The following is a 15810-nucleotide window of genomic DNA, read 5'->3' as shown; positions in this document are numbered from 1 at the left end:
TCAGTTTACCGCCATTCTCTTTCTTGCCTAATTTTTGTCACCTGTGTTGGAAATTTCCAACAGTTATTCTCATCTCTAATACAACAGGATGTATTTCTTGTATTAGGCTTCATACACATCTAATGTTCATTTAATAATCCTTAATACAACAGGATGTATTTCCTGTATTAAGAGTAATAATTGACTAACACTACTAATACGTAGTTTAGTATTGTATAATTTACTGTATTAGGTTGTGGAACATCATGTAATTTCTCCTAGAATTGTGTAGTGTTGCGTCAGCCACACACGGGGGATAAAATTTCCACATACCTGTAGATCTAACATCAATGTAACCATTTACTTTCCTTTATTAGGAATAATAATTTAGTAATAGGTTTACTTTTAATATACAATAGTTTGCTGGAATTTCTTTACCCAGCTTAATCGCTGTTCCAGTAAATCATATCATAATCTAACATCATTTCCACCACCAAGCCCGTATTGTTTTATTTGTGCCGTCTATATTAACTGACGTGCACTGTGAGAATTAAACATCACCACATAAAGTATTTATCTAAATCATCAAGAGTGTTCATACACGCCCCCTTCCCTATTTAACGTTAATAAATAAATATAATTTATGCTCGAATCCTCACGGCGAGCTATTGCGCATGCGCGACTTTGGGGCAGGAGAGAAGGGAGAGGACTCTCGCCATATTTGCGATCAACAAGTGGTGCTCCGTAAGCGGTCCAAAAAATCTTCTCATCCAACCGGCATCCGAACATCTTTAGATGCCAGATTGAGGACGCAGCTTCTCAGAATCACGGACACCAGTTCGGCAGGCATTTTTACCTCATTTGTTCTATTTAACGAGCTCTTAAATAAGATCATGTAGGTGCCATGTCGTTATGATGCGGGCGTGTAAAATAATCTCATATAAGTGCAGCTCTTTCCCCTCCAAATATTTAGATATTACCGTATATGTGTGTGAATACTAGTCTGGAGATGGAAATTACGGAATTACCATTATTGCAGCATGGTGCAACACCCCCAAGGAAGCGTGGGACCGCCATACCCTCACGTGCGCCAACTAATAGTATCTCAAACTGTTTCCAGCCTGACGTACAGTGAACTGCATCTACGTTCCCTGTCACAGCTGAGATATAATCAGTTTTCATTGCAGATAGTATCTTCTTATTCAGAGTCCATATCCATATATATATATATATATCTACATATCTGATACTGCCAGTTATGCATTATTAATCTTCATATGGCAGTAGTATTTTGCATTATATATTTTACTCATAATTTATGTGTGTGCATATTATAATTATTATTTTTGCATAATATATGTTCCACATAGATTAATCTTATAAGAATACCCCCCAAAATGTGTCATGGGAGGCAGGCTCTAGAATTATATAATTTACAGTCATTGTTTAATTAATAGAATTTATTCATGTAATCATAGATCTATAAGCCACTGATTTCTCATTTAATTACTCATTCTGGTCCTTCGAGCTATCTTAGCATTTATCATTATTTACATTCATATAATTATACATTTTCTTAGTATTATACTGGAGCCAGATTTCCCCACAACCTGGACAGAGACTATTAATAAACCAGTGAGGCACGATTTACCATCCCATCCCATCCCTGAACCCATACAGGTTGTGTGCTACAAAGCTCTTTTCCTCTAGATGTTCTACGAGCCAATTCCTCACGATCTTCTCCATCATCTTGCATGGTATATAAGCTAGGGAAGGTGGCCTGTAGTTCAGTGCCTCTTGCCTGAAACCCATTTTTGTATATTGGGAATACATTAGCTGTCTTCCAGCTTTCCTGCAGGTCTCTTGTTTCCAATGACCTGATATACATCATAGAGAGTGGCTCACTTAGTGTTTCTGCATCTTCGTTTAGCATCCACGGAGAGATTCTGTCAGTCCCAACAGCCTTTGTCAAATTCAGCTCCAACAAGTTCCTTTTTTGACCTCATCACTGGTGAGGTCAAGTTCCTCAAAGGTTGCTTGGTTTTCCTTCTCATTTAGTGCAGGGGCTTCGCCTTGTTCTATTGAGAAGACCTCCTGGAATCTCTTGTTGAGTTCTTCACACACTTCCTTGTCAGTCTCCATGTACCTGTTCTTCCCTTTTCTCAGTTTCATCACTTCTTCCTTCACCGCTGTTTTTCTCCAGATGAGGCTGTGGAGCAGTTTTGGTTGGGTCTTGGCATTCCTACCGATGTCATTTTCATACTGTCTATCTGCCACTCTCCTCACTCAGGTACTTATTCTTGGCCCTCTGGTATCTCTCCCTGCTCTCTGGTGTTCTGTTATTCCTGTAGCTTCTCCATGTTGTTTTACTCAATTGCTTCACTACCGTATATTCCTGATTGAACCATGGATTCTCCTGTTTCTTTTTCATTTTTCTCCTTTTGGTCTGGGATAAACCTGTCTAAACTTCCAGGCATATCTGGGTGACATTGTCCATCATATTTTGTACAGTCTTTTCTCTGAGTTCTGTTTTCCGTGGTATTCCCATTAGGAATTTCCTCGTCTCATCATATTTTCCTCTTCGGAAATTTAGCCTTTTCCTTTCCGATCCCTTCCTTGGATAGTTTATCTAAGTGTGTTACAAGGTATCTCCACCAGAAACTCAAACGGCAATATACTGTGGTCACTGATTCTCATGGTGGTTTCAAATTTGACTTTCCTTATTTCTGACTCATTCACTGTGAACACAAGGTCGAGTCTAACTGGTTCGTCATTGCCTCTCATTCTTGTGGGTTCCTTGACTTGTTGCCTCATCCAGTTTCTTGTTGTCACTTTCAAATGTTTAGCTCTCCATATATCTGCACCGTCATGTGGTTCTCCATTCTCCCTGTCAGAGAGAGGTGACTGTGTGTATGTGTGTGTATTTCTCACCTCATCTTTAAAAATCCTTATTTAGTAAAGTAAGGAAGTCATAAATCCACCAGCCTGTGTAATCGTTTAAGATCTTCACAGACACAAGTGATATCATTGGAATTTGAATAAATTCATGCAGAAGATTTAATAATACCAAACAAATTTAATTAAAAACTTTATTTTTCCAACGCAATTACTCTAGGAAAAAAAGTTGTGCCTGATTCATTTACTAATAAATTTACAATGAAAATCAATAACAAAGTTATATGCAATAACCTAATTAACTATGTTAGAAATATACAAATAATGAGTGAAATGTCGATCGTGATGGCTTTAAACTGGCTCTGCAAGATCATGATGGATCCTAATGACTGTTCATGAGCGCTTTGAATATTTAGCATTACTATGTTAATTCAGGAACTCCGTGACTATACAGGAGATCCATAATATGTACAAAGTATGTGTTCATAAAGAAGCTTCATTATAATACAGGATCACCAGCAGTTTACAGGACTTCACTGACAATACAAGAGCTGAATAATTATATAGGTGCTACGTGACTATACAAGAGCTCCAGGCCCAAGACAAGCAGACTCAGAGCGAGGCCGCACACCAGCATAAAGAACATGCCCTGTAAGAGTTACATTGAAGGTTAAAACATCAATGCTTTGATTTGTGCATATGTAATTAGTATATATCTCAATAGAAATTGAGCATTCATTCACATACATTTATTTAAATTTATATCAATTAATAATAAAATGCTTCAGCTAATGTTACCATGATGTTAACGATGAAAAGTGAAGTCTGGACAGCAACCTTTGTCGGTAGATTAGTACAGAAGGAATAATTTTTGACTGATTGCTCAATCCACTTGTTGTAGATCCCGGCTTCATTTATCCTCATGATTCTGGTAACATTTCATTAATACGCAATATAAATTAAAAAGGTATATGTTCTTTACTAGATATCTGATATAGAAATTGACGTAAACCTAAGACCAGATTTTATCATTTTTGTATCCTCTAACCTGTAGGTAATATGTATCAAGTGAGGGATATTTAGTTGATAATGATATATGCAAAATGTTACTAACATATCTACTTGAGTAATTTGAAGTATTAAATATGATTTTTTGATAAGCGTATAGTTATTCTTGCACTTATGTGTTCGTGGATTATAACATTAAAATAATATATATAATAAAATATATTAAAATAATTATAATATATTTAAATTATAAAATAAAAATCTTGAGATATATGAAGGGATTTTTATAAATAAGGAATTGCACCTCTTGCTGAGAACAGGTACGAGGGGGTGGCCCCTGGAGCAGCCTAAGGCGTACATCAGCGGCAGGAACTCCTCCCTCGCCAGGTAGAAGTCACACTCACCTGCAGATGAAGACCTCAGCAGGTCAACATGTTTGTATCCAACAGTCTACGAAAGTACTATAGATTGTCAGTTGTAATGTGAATTAAACGATTTAAAGTAAATATAACTGGAATATATTTGAAATATAAATTGCAATAATAAAGCTTTACATTTGTGTTTTGAATGGTTTAGACAATAACAAAATCAAGAGAGAGTATTACAGTATGGAAAACAAGATTCTTTGTACCATGTGGAGTGAACCACAGTCAAAGTGCCCGCCAGAGGGAGAATTTTATATCTTAGGCGGAGATGGGGCCTGATTGGTGGACGGTGACCATGCGCAGCTACCATACACATCTTTCTTGCGCATGCCTGGAGAGGGGGCAGACAGAGAACAACCGCATCTGAGCGAGTAAGGACTTGATACTCCATCCACTAGTATTTTGGATACTCATTTTCTGGCTGATATTGGGACCTCGCCAATCACCATTCTATCTCCCCCTGAGAAGCCAAGCATGGCGTCAGCTACCCCTCCCCCCCTCCCAAGAAGACTGCAGCTGAAGTTGAGCTCTTGTCATTGATATCATTCTTCCCATGGTCAGCTGCTATTAACCCCTAGGCGACCGCCACCACACTGGCGCAGTGAATTATTGCTCCTACTCGGTGATCAAGAGGACCTCGCCACGCTGTCTGTATCATCGCTCTGCTACCTTCGCTTCAGATCTCTTCATCTCTTAGTTGTGTTTAACGCTACAGTTCTCGTTTCAAAACTCGTTTCACTGTGAATGGGTTGCACCATAGATGTTCTCCGGCTTGCTGGTTGCTGCTCGATGTTTTTGAGCTGTGTTGTCTGAGACATTTTGGTTTATGCTTCCTGTGTCTGTGCTTTATTCCCTATTTCATGTGTTTTTTCCAATGTTCTGCCAAATTTTTCATATATGTACTATTTCACCCATAGTATATTGATGCTCCCATTCATCCTGCAAGTTTTTCAACGTTAGATTCGTCCCCTCTGCTACTTGCTTTGTTTGTTGTGTCAACATTTTCCTTCTTTGGCAATTTCCTGTTTTTTCCAAGTTTTTCTGGAATATTCCTGGTTCTCCGGACAGCGCCATCGCCTTGCCCTGCCGCGGCCATATTTGTTTCTACATGCTGTCGACTCTCTCCACCAGTCAGCCCATCCTTCATATCTTACGCATAAGACAGAGCGTCGATGACTGAGCGGACAGAACACTGGATGCATGATCCTGTGGTCCAGGGTTCGATCCCGGGCGCCGGCGAAAAACGATGGGCAGAGTTTCTTTCACCCTGATGCCCCTGTTACCTACTAGTAAATAGGTACCTGGGAGTTAGTCAGTGGTCACGGGCTGCTTCTTGGAGGTGGAGGCCTGGCCGAGGACCGGGCCGCGGGGACACTAAAAGCCCTGAAATCATCTCAAGATAATCTCCAGATAATCCAGTTCCCAGATATCTTTTTCTATGTATTCTTTGCATCTGCAAATTTATTCTTGTTTTGTTCCTTATTTCCTGGTTTTCTACTGTCTTTTATTTTTTGTGAAGAGGTGAAGTGGTTACCGTTCACATGGATTGAACTCTATATCTTCTACATGTATAGAAGCGGAATTGGACAAATTGGCATCGGGAACGTTACTGTACGGTCAGGTCAGTCCACGACAAAATATTCAAACTTTCAGACAACGCCATCCGAAGGGACCTGGAAGGAACTACGGCAGAAGGTAATGAACATCCTAAGACCACAGGCCCAGACCCAGGGGCAACAACTAGCTACACCCCGCTCAGTCTTACGGCCGCTCCCTGACGACGAGATTGGTACAAGCCAACAAACCCAGGTACAGTCCTTAGCCCCACCTAAAAACCCGTGGCAGCAGTCTACACAGCCTGGCAGAACGACATCTCAATCCCAGACTCAGGTAGCTCAACCCCAACTACAGACAAAAGTTACTCAACCCCAAGTACAAACCGAGGTGGCAGCCCAGGCCCCCCAGCAGCCTCCACCCTGGCCTTATGCTCAACCCCCAGCAGGGTTCCTACCCTATGCCTACAACCCCTACTTTCAACCCTATGCCCAACAACCCGGGCCATACTCTAACCAGAATTTTCAAGGTCCGCCCAGACCCCCCCACAGGGGCAGACCTGGGAGGGGCAAACCTGGGAGGAGCAGGGGCAGGGGCAGGAACAGAGTGTCCACACAGGGCGCAGGAAACGGCACCGGGTGGAACTATGGAGGAGGGCAAAACGAGACCTCACCTGGCCTAGGTTTGCCCAAACACCTCCAATGCTGGCCTGGAGACGAGGAAAGTCACTTAAGGATCATCTAGTACATTCCTGCCTCCACAGGACACACTGCCTTTAACCGAACCTGACACAGACCGATGGTGCAAGAGAATACCCCTGGTTCCCTGGGTTGGGGCCACGAGGTTGAGAGGGCCCCACAACACAATGCCTACCGTTCACATGGATTGAACTCTATATCTTCTACATGTATAGAAGCGGAATTGGACAAATTGGCATCGGGAACGTTAAGATAATGGATAAAATCTCAGGGCTGAGCACAAGTTGAACAGTGTGTACGAGGGTTTCAGGCGTCTCACCGTCGCTATTTTATTGCCTAGTAACTGCCGAAGTCCAACCCCTTGGCGGGCAAACCATTGTTCCAAGTGTGGGGAGCAGTTCCATTATGCTCGGCTTTGTTCAGGAACCGGGAGTGGCTGGGAGGAACCCGCCAGAGTGGGGAAATTCCTGACAGCAAGCCACTTGTTTGTTTCATTGACGAAGAGCTGAATTCTTTAAACACGGCCGAGTCGGCTTAACAGGCTTAAACTGACCCAGCCACCACTAGGGCTGCAACGTCTGCCTATACTACAGCCCCGGAACGTTGTAAGTAATCTGATGTTAAAGGTCAATTGGATTCAATTTTCATCTTTAAATAACGCAGAGACAACAAATTTCATCTATGCAACCTGAAAGTCCCCACGTGAAGTTCCCCCAATGCCAGAGTGCAGGACTAGGGAAGAGAGCGTACTTCAGGACCATACGTTAGTAGAACAACCTGATTAAAGGCAGAAGACTGCCCAGACAAATATCCAATCTTCAGAGGTGGGGGGGGGAAGGTTTAGAAGAAACGGCTCGTTCATACATTAATCATGTAATTGCTTCAGGGGCAGAAGCAGCAGATACGAACAAGGATGATCACCAGAGTTCTACTATACTGGGTGGGAACTCATGAGATGAAGTTCCTTCAAAAGTGCCTCTCAGGACCTTGTCTTTACTGAAAAAAACAGGTCAGAATCAGGAAGCAGCTCTTGTGAACAGCCAACTTTCAGGGAGATAATTAAGACTTTAGAACCGAGATGAAAGGTGTCTCCTTCTGCTCTCATTTAAGGGAGGAGTTATGTTACAGGAACCGCCCAACAGGGTAATGTAATTACAGCCAGAGGACCCACATGAAGGCGCCAAGTCCTTATAAGAAGCGTTTCTGAAAGGAAAATTTAAATTTCCTTACAGAAACTTTTCGGAACAACTCAATTGCTTTCCAATTGGGACAATCCAATCCAACAATCCAATTGCTTTCCCTTGGGATCCTGGGGGTGAGATGTGTGGAAAGTGTTGCTCTGTCGAAGAAGGAACCATAACCAAGGAGCAGAGCTTAGGTGTGAGGACTATTATTAGGGCAGAGTATTTCTCTAGGAGTGAATGTTCAACGGAAAAGGAAAAAAAAAAAAACTCTAGTATAGTGTAAATAAATTATGATCAGTCCAGTGCATAAAAAATAGTACTACCTCATTCAGAAACAAGAAATATATAGACCATTACTATTATGACAATGCAGTAGCCATGAACAGTCACCAATAAAAAAACATTTAAATTGTTAAATGTTTTCTCCTGTTAAACCAAAAATGTTTTCTATTGTTGCCTCATGTGCAATTCCACACCTCAATATGGAGCCGGTGGAGTCTTTTTCAAAGGGACATGTTAAGTTTAAATTGATCATAATTCTTCTAATACGCCCATTGTTTTATAAGGACGGGAGGAATGTTGAGTGAACCACATTCAAAGTGTCTGCCAGAGGGAACATTTCATATCTTAGGAAGAGCTGGGCCGTGATTGGTGGACTGTGACCGTGCGCAGCTACCCCGCGCACCTCACCCGCGCATGCCCGGAGAGGGGCAGACAGAGAACAACCGCACTTGAACGAGCAAGGACTTGATACTCCATCCACTAGTATCTGGGATACTCGTCTTCTGGCTGATATAGCTTCAGCTAAATCCCCAGAAGACTACAGCTCAAGGTGAGCTCATATCATTGATTACATTCTTATCTCACACGGTGTCGGCCGCCATTAACCCCCAGGCCGAACACCTTCACAACCTTTTAGAGAGGTGATCTTAGCTACTGAAATCTCCAGCCAGATCGTACAAAAAAATTGTTCTTCTAATTCAGCATAAATAACATAAAGTCGTAATTTTTACTGCTGATTCAGCTTTACATATCATTGGAATAAAGAATGGCATCATTAGCACCCTGTTTACACCATACCTAGGGAAACATCGTTAATGGTTTCTAGCTTAACACCTTTTCCTAATTATTAACAAAATTCACTGTATGATATGACACAGTAACAGGGAAATATAGCTGGGAAGCACTTGAAAAATGAACCAGAAAGCCACAACTACAGTGAACATAAAAGTGTTTCTCGCTGAAGAAACTGAGATGAAAGGCTTTCCTGACCACATTGCAAGCAATAATTTCCAAAATGTGCAAAAATCTTTAAGATTCTTAAGAACATCTATCCAGTGGGTTCAATATCCAAGAGTATTGCTCATTCAACGTTCAATTAATGTTACTCTTTGATAATGTGCAACTTGTTTATGTTCAACTTAGAAATAAGTGAATATATTGTCATATATTAAGTTCTTCCACCAATACTTTATATTGAACACAAATGAGATAAGCCACAAAAGTCTAGTATCTATATTATGATTTAAGGGGAAACAACACTATAAAACATTGTTATGATCGAAACCAACTTATTATCATCAGTGATTCGATTCATTTTAATTTCGACTTTTGTACAGAAGTGTCTAAAAACTTTTTATACCTTTATATCTTATATCTTATATAACATGAAAGAAAGTGCTCAATAAAACCAAATATTCAGATAGAAGTTGATATGCACTCTCGTCACTTTCACATTACCTAAAATGTTCGTTCACATCAAGGTTTGTCATACATGGAAGGAACACAGAAAAAGTAGAACTTTTAGACCACAATATAATCAAGGTGTCTAAATGAAACATATGTTGCAGGATTTGTATAAAATTCAAGACACAAAATATATATATATATATATATATATATATATATATATATATATATATATATATATATATATATATATATATATATATATATATATATATATATATATATATATATATATATATATATATATATATATATATATATATATATATATATATATATATATATATATATACATATATACATATATACAACCTTAGAACACTTTTCCACCAGGAGATTCGAACCCTAGCCAGCACAGAAGCCTTACAGCAACTGGCATAACAGGTACGCCTTTAACCCACTGCACCACAGCTCAGACCCCTAAAAGAGATGGTAATTTCGGAGTATTTCACCTCCAAAGATCACCACCTCCCAAGGGCAACTAGAGCATAGTGAGGGGCTACTCACGTTCTTTCATCAAATTCCTGTTAATATGGGAGAACTCTGTGTCTATGCTTAATGCACAACTTGCCTAAACACGCAAGAGAGATTATACAACCTTAGAACACTCTGTATAAAATTATATATAATCATACATGATTATATAGATATAATCATGTATGACAAAGTTTTGTCATACATGATTATATCAATATTGAATTCAAAAGGAATACACAGATGTTAAAGAAGTATTATATATATTAAAACAAATAATTATCACAACATTATGCCTTAGTTTCTATTTAGAATACCTTGCATCTAAATTTAAGCTTATTTCAATCATTTTGTTTTTACCTCCATCCAGGTGTGTGCTGGAGAAAAATATTTAACTAGAACTGATAACTCCAGTAGTAATAAAGATAAGTTAAAAAAACTCACAATCTGTTTAAATACAAACTGGAATAATAAAATACCTCTCTGGGCGAAATCTCGGGAAATCATCGACTTCATATTAAAATTTTCGGAAATCATAATGTGGCGTCCTTTTCTTACAAGAGTATTAAAGACCACTGATAATTCCTTCAATGGGATGAATTGAATGCGACGTTTTTTCTCCAAGTCAGCAATGTCGCGCAGCATGCCAGCCTTTGAAGTCTAAATAAAGTAAACATTAAACATACATATGTTGACCAAATCACACACTAGAAAGTGAAGAGACGACGACGTTTCGATCCCTCCTGGACCCTTATCAAGTCGATATTGGTCAAGGACGGACCGAAACGTCGTCGTCTTTTCACTTTCTAGTGTGTAGTGTATATATATATATATATATATATATATATATATATATATATATATATATATATATATATATATATATATATATTTATATATATATATATATATATATATATATATATATATATATATATATATATATATATATATATATATATATATATATATATATATATATATATTATTAAATATGACCGAAAAAGTAAGATTAATAATTCTAACACGAATTTTCTCAATCTTTCGTACATTTCTTTTCACTGTTGGAGGTAATTCAAAAATCAATTCTCCAAAATTCATTTTTATTTCTAGTCTGACTCGACACTTGAGCGCGTTTCGTAAAACTTATTACATTTTCAAAGACTTTACACATACACAACTGAATAGAACTTACATATCTCCGATTTGTTTATATCTACATTTGAGTGAGGTGGATGGGGTGAGGTGGTATTTAATAGGGTATTAATTTCATCAACACAAGACAGAACACGAAACAATGGGTATTGAAATGGAAGTGATTGTAGAAAGCCTATTGGTCCATATTTCTTGATGCTTCTATATTGGAGCGGAGTCTTGAGGTGGGTAGAAGACTCAAGACCACCTCAAGACTCCGCTATAGCCAATTATTGCACAACTATATTCTACCCACCTCAAGACTCCGCTCCAATATAGAAGCATCAAGAAATATGGACCAATAGGCTTCCTACAAACACTTCTATTCAATATTCATTGTTTCGTGTTCTGTCTTGTGTTGATGAAATTAATACCCTATTAATACTCTTGTTCTGTCTTGTGTTGATGAAATTAATACCCTATTAATACCACATTTTGTTCTGTCTTGTGTTAATGCCACATCACCCCTTCCACCTCACTCAAATGCAGATATAAAATCGGAGATGCGTAAGTTCTATTCAGTTGTGTATTTGTGAACTAAAGTCTTTGAAAATGTAATAAGTTTTACGAAACGCGCTCGTGTTGCGTCAGACTAGAAATAAAAATGAATTTTGGAGAATTGATTTTTGATTTACCTCCAACAGTGAAGCGAAATGTACGAAAGATTGAGAAAATTCGTGTTAGAATTATTAATCTTACTTTTTCGGTCATATTTAATAATATATAAATATATATATATATATATATATATATATATATATATATATATATATATATATATATATATATATATATATATATATATATATATATATATATATATATATATATATATATATGTCGTACCTTGTAGCCAGAACGCACTTCTCAGCGTACTATGCAAGGCCCGATTTGCCTAATAAATCAAGTTTTCATGAATTAATGTTTTTTCGACTACCTAACCTACCTAACCTAACTTTTTCGGCTACCTAACCTAACCTAACCTATAAAGATAGGTTAGGTAGGGTTGGTTAGGTTCGGTCATATATCTACGTTAATTTTAATTACAATAAAATAAAATTTACCTCATACATAATGAAATAGGTAGCTTTATCATTTCATAAGAAAAAAAATTGAGAAAATATATTAATTCAGGAAAACTTGGCTTATTAGGCAAATCGGGCCTTGCATAGTAGGCTGAGTAGTGCGTTCTGGCTACTAGCTACGACATATATATATATATATATATATATATATATATATATATATATATATATATATATATTTATATATATATATGTCGTACCTAGTAGCCAGAACTCACTTCTCAGCTTACTATTCAAGGCCCAATTTGCCTAATAAGCCAAGTTTTCCTGAATTAATATATTTACTATAATTTTTTTCTTATGAAATGATAAAGCAACCCTTTTCTCTATGTATGAGGTCAACTTTTTTTTATTGTAGTTAAAATTAACGTAGATATATGACCGAACCTAACCAACCCTACCTAACCTAACCTAACCTATATTTATAGGTAAGGTTAGGTTAGGTAGCCAAAAAAAGCTAGGTTAGGTTAGGTTAGGTAGGTTAGGTAGACGAAAAAACATTTATTCATGAAAACTTGGCTTATTAGGCAAATCGGGCCTTGAATAGTAGGCTGAGAAGTGCGTTCTGGCTATTAGGTACGACATATATATATATATATATATATATATATATATATATATATATATATATATACATATATATATATATATATATATATATATATATATATATATATATATATATATATATATATATTAGTATATTTTGGTAGCAGTCTTTCCTGTAGACATATATTTTTAAATATGACCGAAAAAGTATGATTAATAATTGTAACACGAATTTTCTCGATCTTTCTTACATTTCTTTTCACTGTTCATGGTAATTCAAAGATCAATTCTCCAAAATTAATTTTTATTTCTAGTCTGACGCAACACTTGAGCGCATTTCGTAAAACTTATTACATTTTCAAAGACTTTAGTTTACACACACACACACAACTTTAACTGAATAGAGCTTAAACATCTTTCGAGTTTTTATACCTACATTTGGGTGAAGTGACATATTACAATAGTTTTGGATGAGGTGAAAATAAACTTTTAACACAAGACAGAACACGAAACAATGAAATACAAACAGGTATTAAAGGTAGGTAACTGCAGAAGGCCTATTTTTATTGGCCCATATTTCTTGATGCTTCTATATTGGAGCGGAGTCTTGAAGTTGGTAGAATATAGTTGTGCATTAATTGGCTGTTGATTGCTGGTGTTAACTTCTTGGTGTGTAGTGCCTCGCAGACGTCGAGCCGCCTGCTATCGCTGTATCTATTGATGATTTCTGTGTTATTTGCTAAGATTTCTCTGGTGATGGTTTGGTTGTGGGAAGATGCTATATGTTCCTTAATGGAGCCCTGTTGCTTATGCATAATAATATAATAATAATAATATTTATTTAGGTAAAGGTACATACATAAAGAGATTTTAGAAAGTTTGTTGGCTTTATAGATAGAGCTAGTACATATAATGCCTAAAGCCATTATTATGCAAAGCGTTTCGGGCAGAGATGTTAAAATCGTTTAACGCCTGGAAAGAGATGTTGTTGTCTAGCCTATATACTGAGTTTTTGAGACTTACAATCCCCAAGAGGGCATTTGAAGGCATAGACGACGTTGGTCTCTTTTAAAATGTTCTGCTTTGTGTCTGGAGAGTTTCTCATGAGTAGGCTGGCCGTTTTTTGGTTTTATAGTAAATTGTCAGTTGTATCTTCTGATTTTTGTCTGTAGGGATAACGTTTCTACTGACAATATCTTTCAGGACCCTTTCCTCCGTTTTATGGGCTGTGGAAAAGAAGTTCCTGTAAAATAGTCTAATAGGGGGTATAGGTGTTGTGTTAGTTGTCTCTTCAGAGGTTGCATGGCGTTTCACTTTCCTTCTTATTATGTCTTCCACGAAACCATTGGAGAAGCCGTTGTTGACTAGGACCTGCCTTACCCTACAGAGTTCTTCGTCGACTTGCTTCCATTCTGAGCTGTGGCTGAGAGCACGGTCGACATAAGCGTTAACAACACTCCTCTTGTACCTGTCCGGGCAGTCACTGTTGGCATTCAGGCACATTCCTATGTTTGTTTCCTTAGTGTAGACTGCAGTGTGGAAAACTCCGCTCCTTTCCATGACTGTTACATCTAGAAAGGGCAGCTTCCCATCCTTCTCCATCTCGTGAGTGAAACTCAACACAGAATTCCATTCAAATGCCTCCTTCAGCTCCTGCAGATGTCTGACATCAGGTACCTGTGTAAAAATGTCGTCAACATACCTGCAGTATATGGCCGGTTTCAAGTTCATGTCGACTAAGACTTTTTGTTCGATGGTACTCATGCAGAAGTTCGCAAACAGAACACCTAGGGGAGAACCCATGGCGACCCCATCTACTTGCTTATACATGTGCCCATCCAGGCTCAAGAAGGGTGCCTCTTTAGTACAAGCTTGGAGTAGTTTCCTTAGAATGTTTTCTGGTATGTCAAGAGGAGTACAGACCGGATCACGATACACTCTGTCCGCTATCATCCCGATTGTTTCATCCACAGGTACGTTGGTAAACAGTGATTCTACATCCAACGAGGCTCTTATCCCTGTGTTCCGTGTTCCCCGCAGTAAGTCAACAAATACCTTTGGAGACTTCAGGCTGAAGGTGCAAGGGACATAAGGAGTCAGCAGGCCGTTGAGTCGCTTCGCCAGTCTGTACGTGGGTGTGGGTATCTGGCTAATGATTGTCCGAAGTGGGTTTCCAGGCTTATGTGTCTTGACATTTCCATACGTGTATCCAGGCTTATATTCCCCAATAATCTTTGGCAGGTGGAGTCCGGATTTCTTGGCGTTCACATTTTCGATCAATTTGTTGACCTTTACCTTCAATTCGGCTGTAGTGTCCTTCGTTACCCTTTGGAATTTAGTTTGGTCAGAGAGAATGAGGTTCATTTTCGCCAGACATTCGTCTTTTTTAAGCTTGACGTATATTGGCGACTTGTCACCTCTTCTGACGACTATCGAATCATTTCATTTGATCATCACATCATTTGTAGCGTACAACATTGATAGCATAAAGCATTGGCAGCATATATCATTGGTCAGCACACATCATTAGTGTGGTGCTCACAGACAGTATGTTTTCTCCTGCTCCGGGACGAGACAGCATGCTTCTCTCTTGTTTTGAGCTGGATGAATACCTGCGTTCACTGTTTATCCTCGTCGCCAGTGTGGTGTGTTGGTTGTAGGGTTGATATAAAGCCATTGTTTGGTTATTGACTTTAATATTTATAATGGTACATGACTAGCAGCGTACAAGCATGGCGGGCGTCCTACACGCTCTCTGTTGTTTACATACTGCCGGCTATGAACAAAAGGATTGCGCCATTTGCTATGAACCTGACAGGTTCGTGGTCGGGTCCAGCTACCTTACTGTAACTCACTTCATTACCGTGGTTTCTTTTCCCTGTACCACTCTTGACCTGGCTGGTGTAGGGTATATTGTGTTGTGGCTCTCCCATGCAGCCCCTCTCAACCGCTCGCACACCCACTGAGCTCGCTTTCCTCACACTTGTAGGTGGAGGGAGGCCGGTGTGCAGCTCTT

Source organism: Procambarus clarkii, chromosome 28 (assembly GCF_040958095.1).
Source record: "Procambarus clarkii isolate CNS0578487 chromosome 28, FALCON_Pclarkii_2.0, whole genome shotgun sequence".
Taxonomy (NCBI): Eukaryota; Metazoa; Arthropoda; class Malacostraca; order Decapoda; family Cambaridae; genus Procambarus; species Procambarus clarkii.
The sequence above is the reverse complement of the archived record's forward strand: the minus strand, read 5'-3'. Positions refer to the sequence as shown.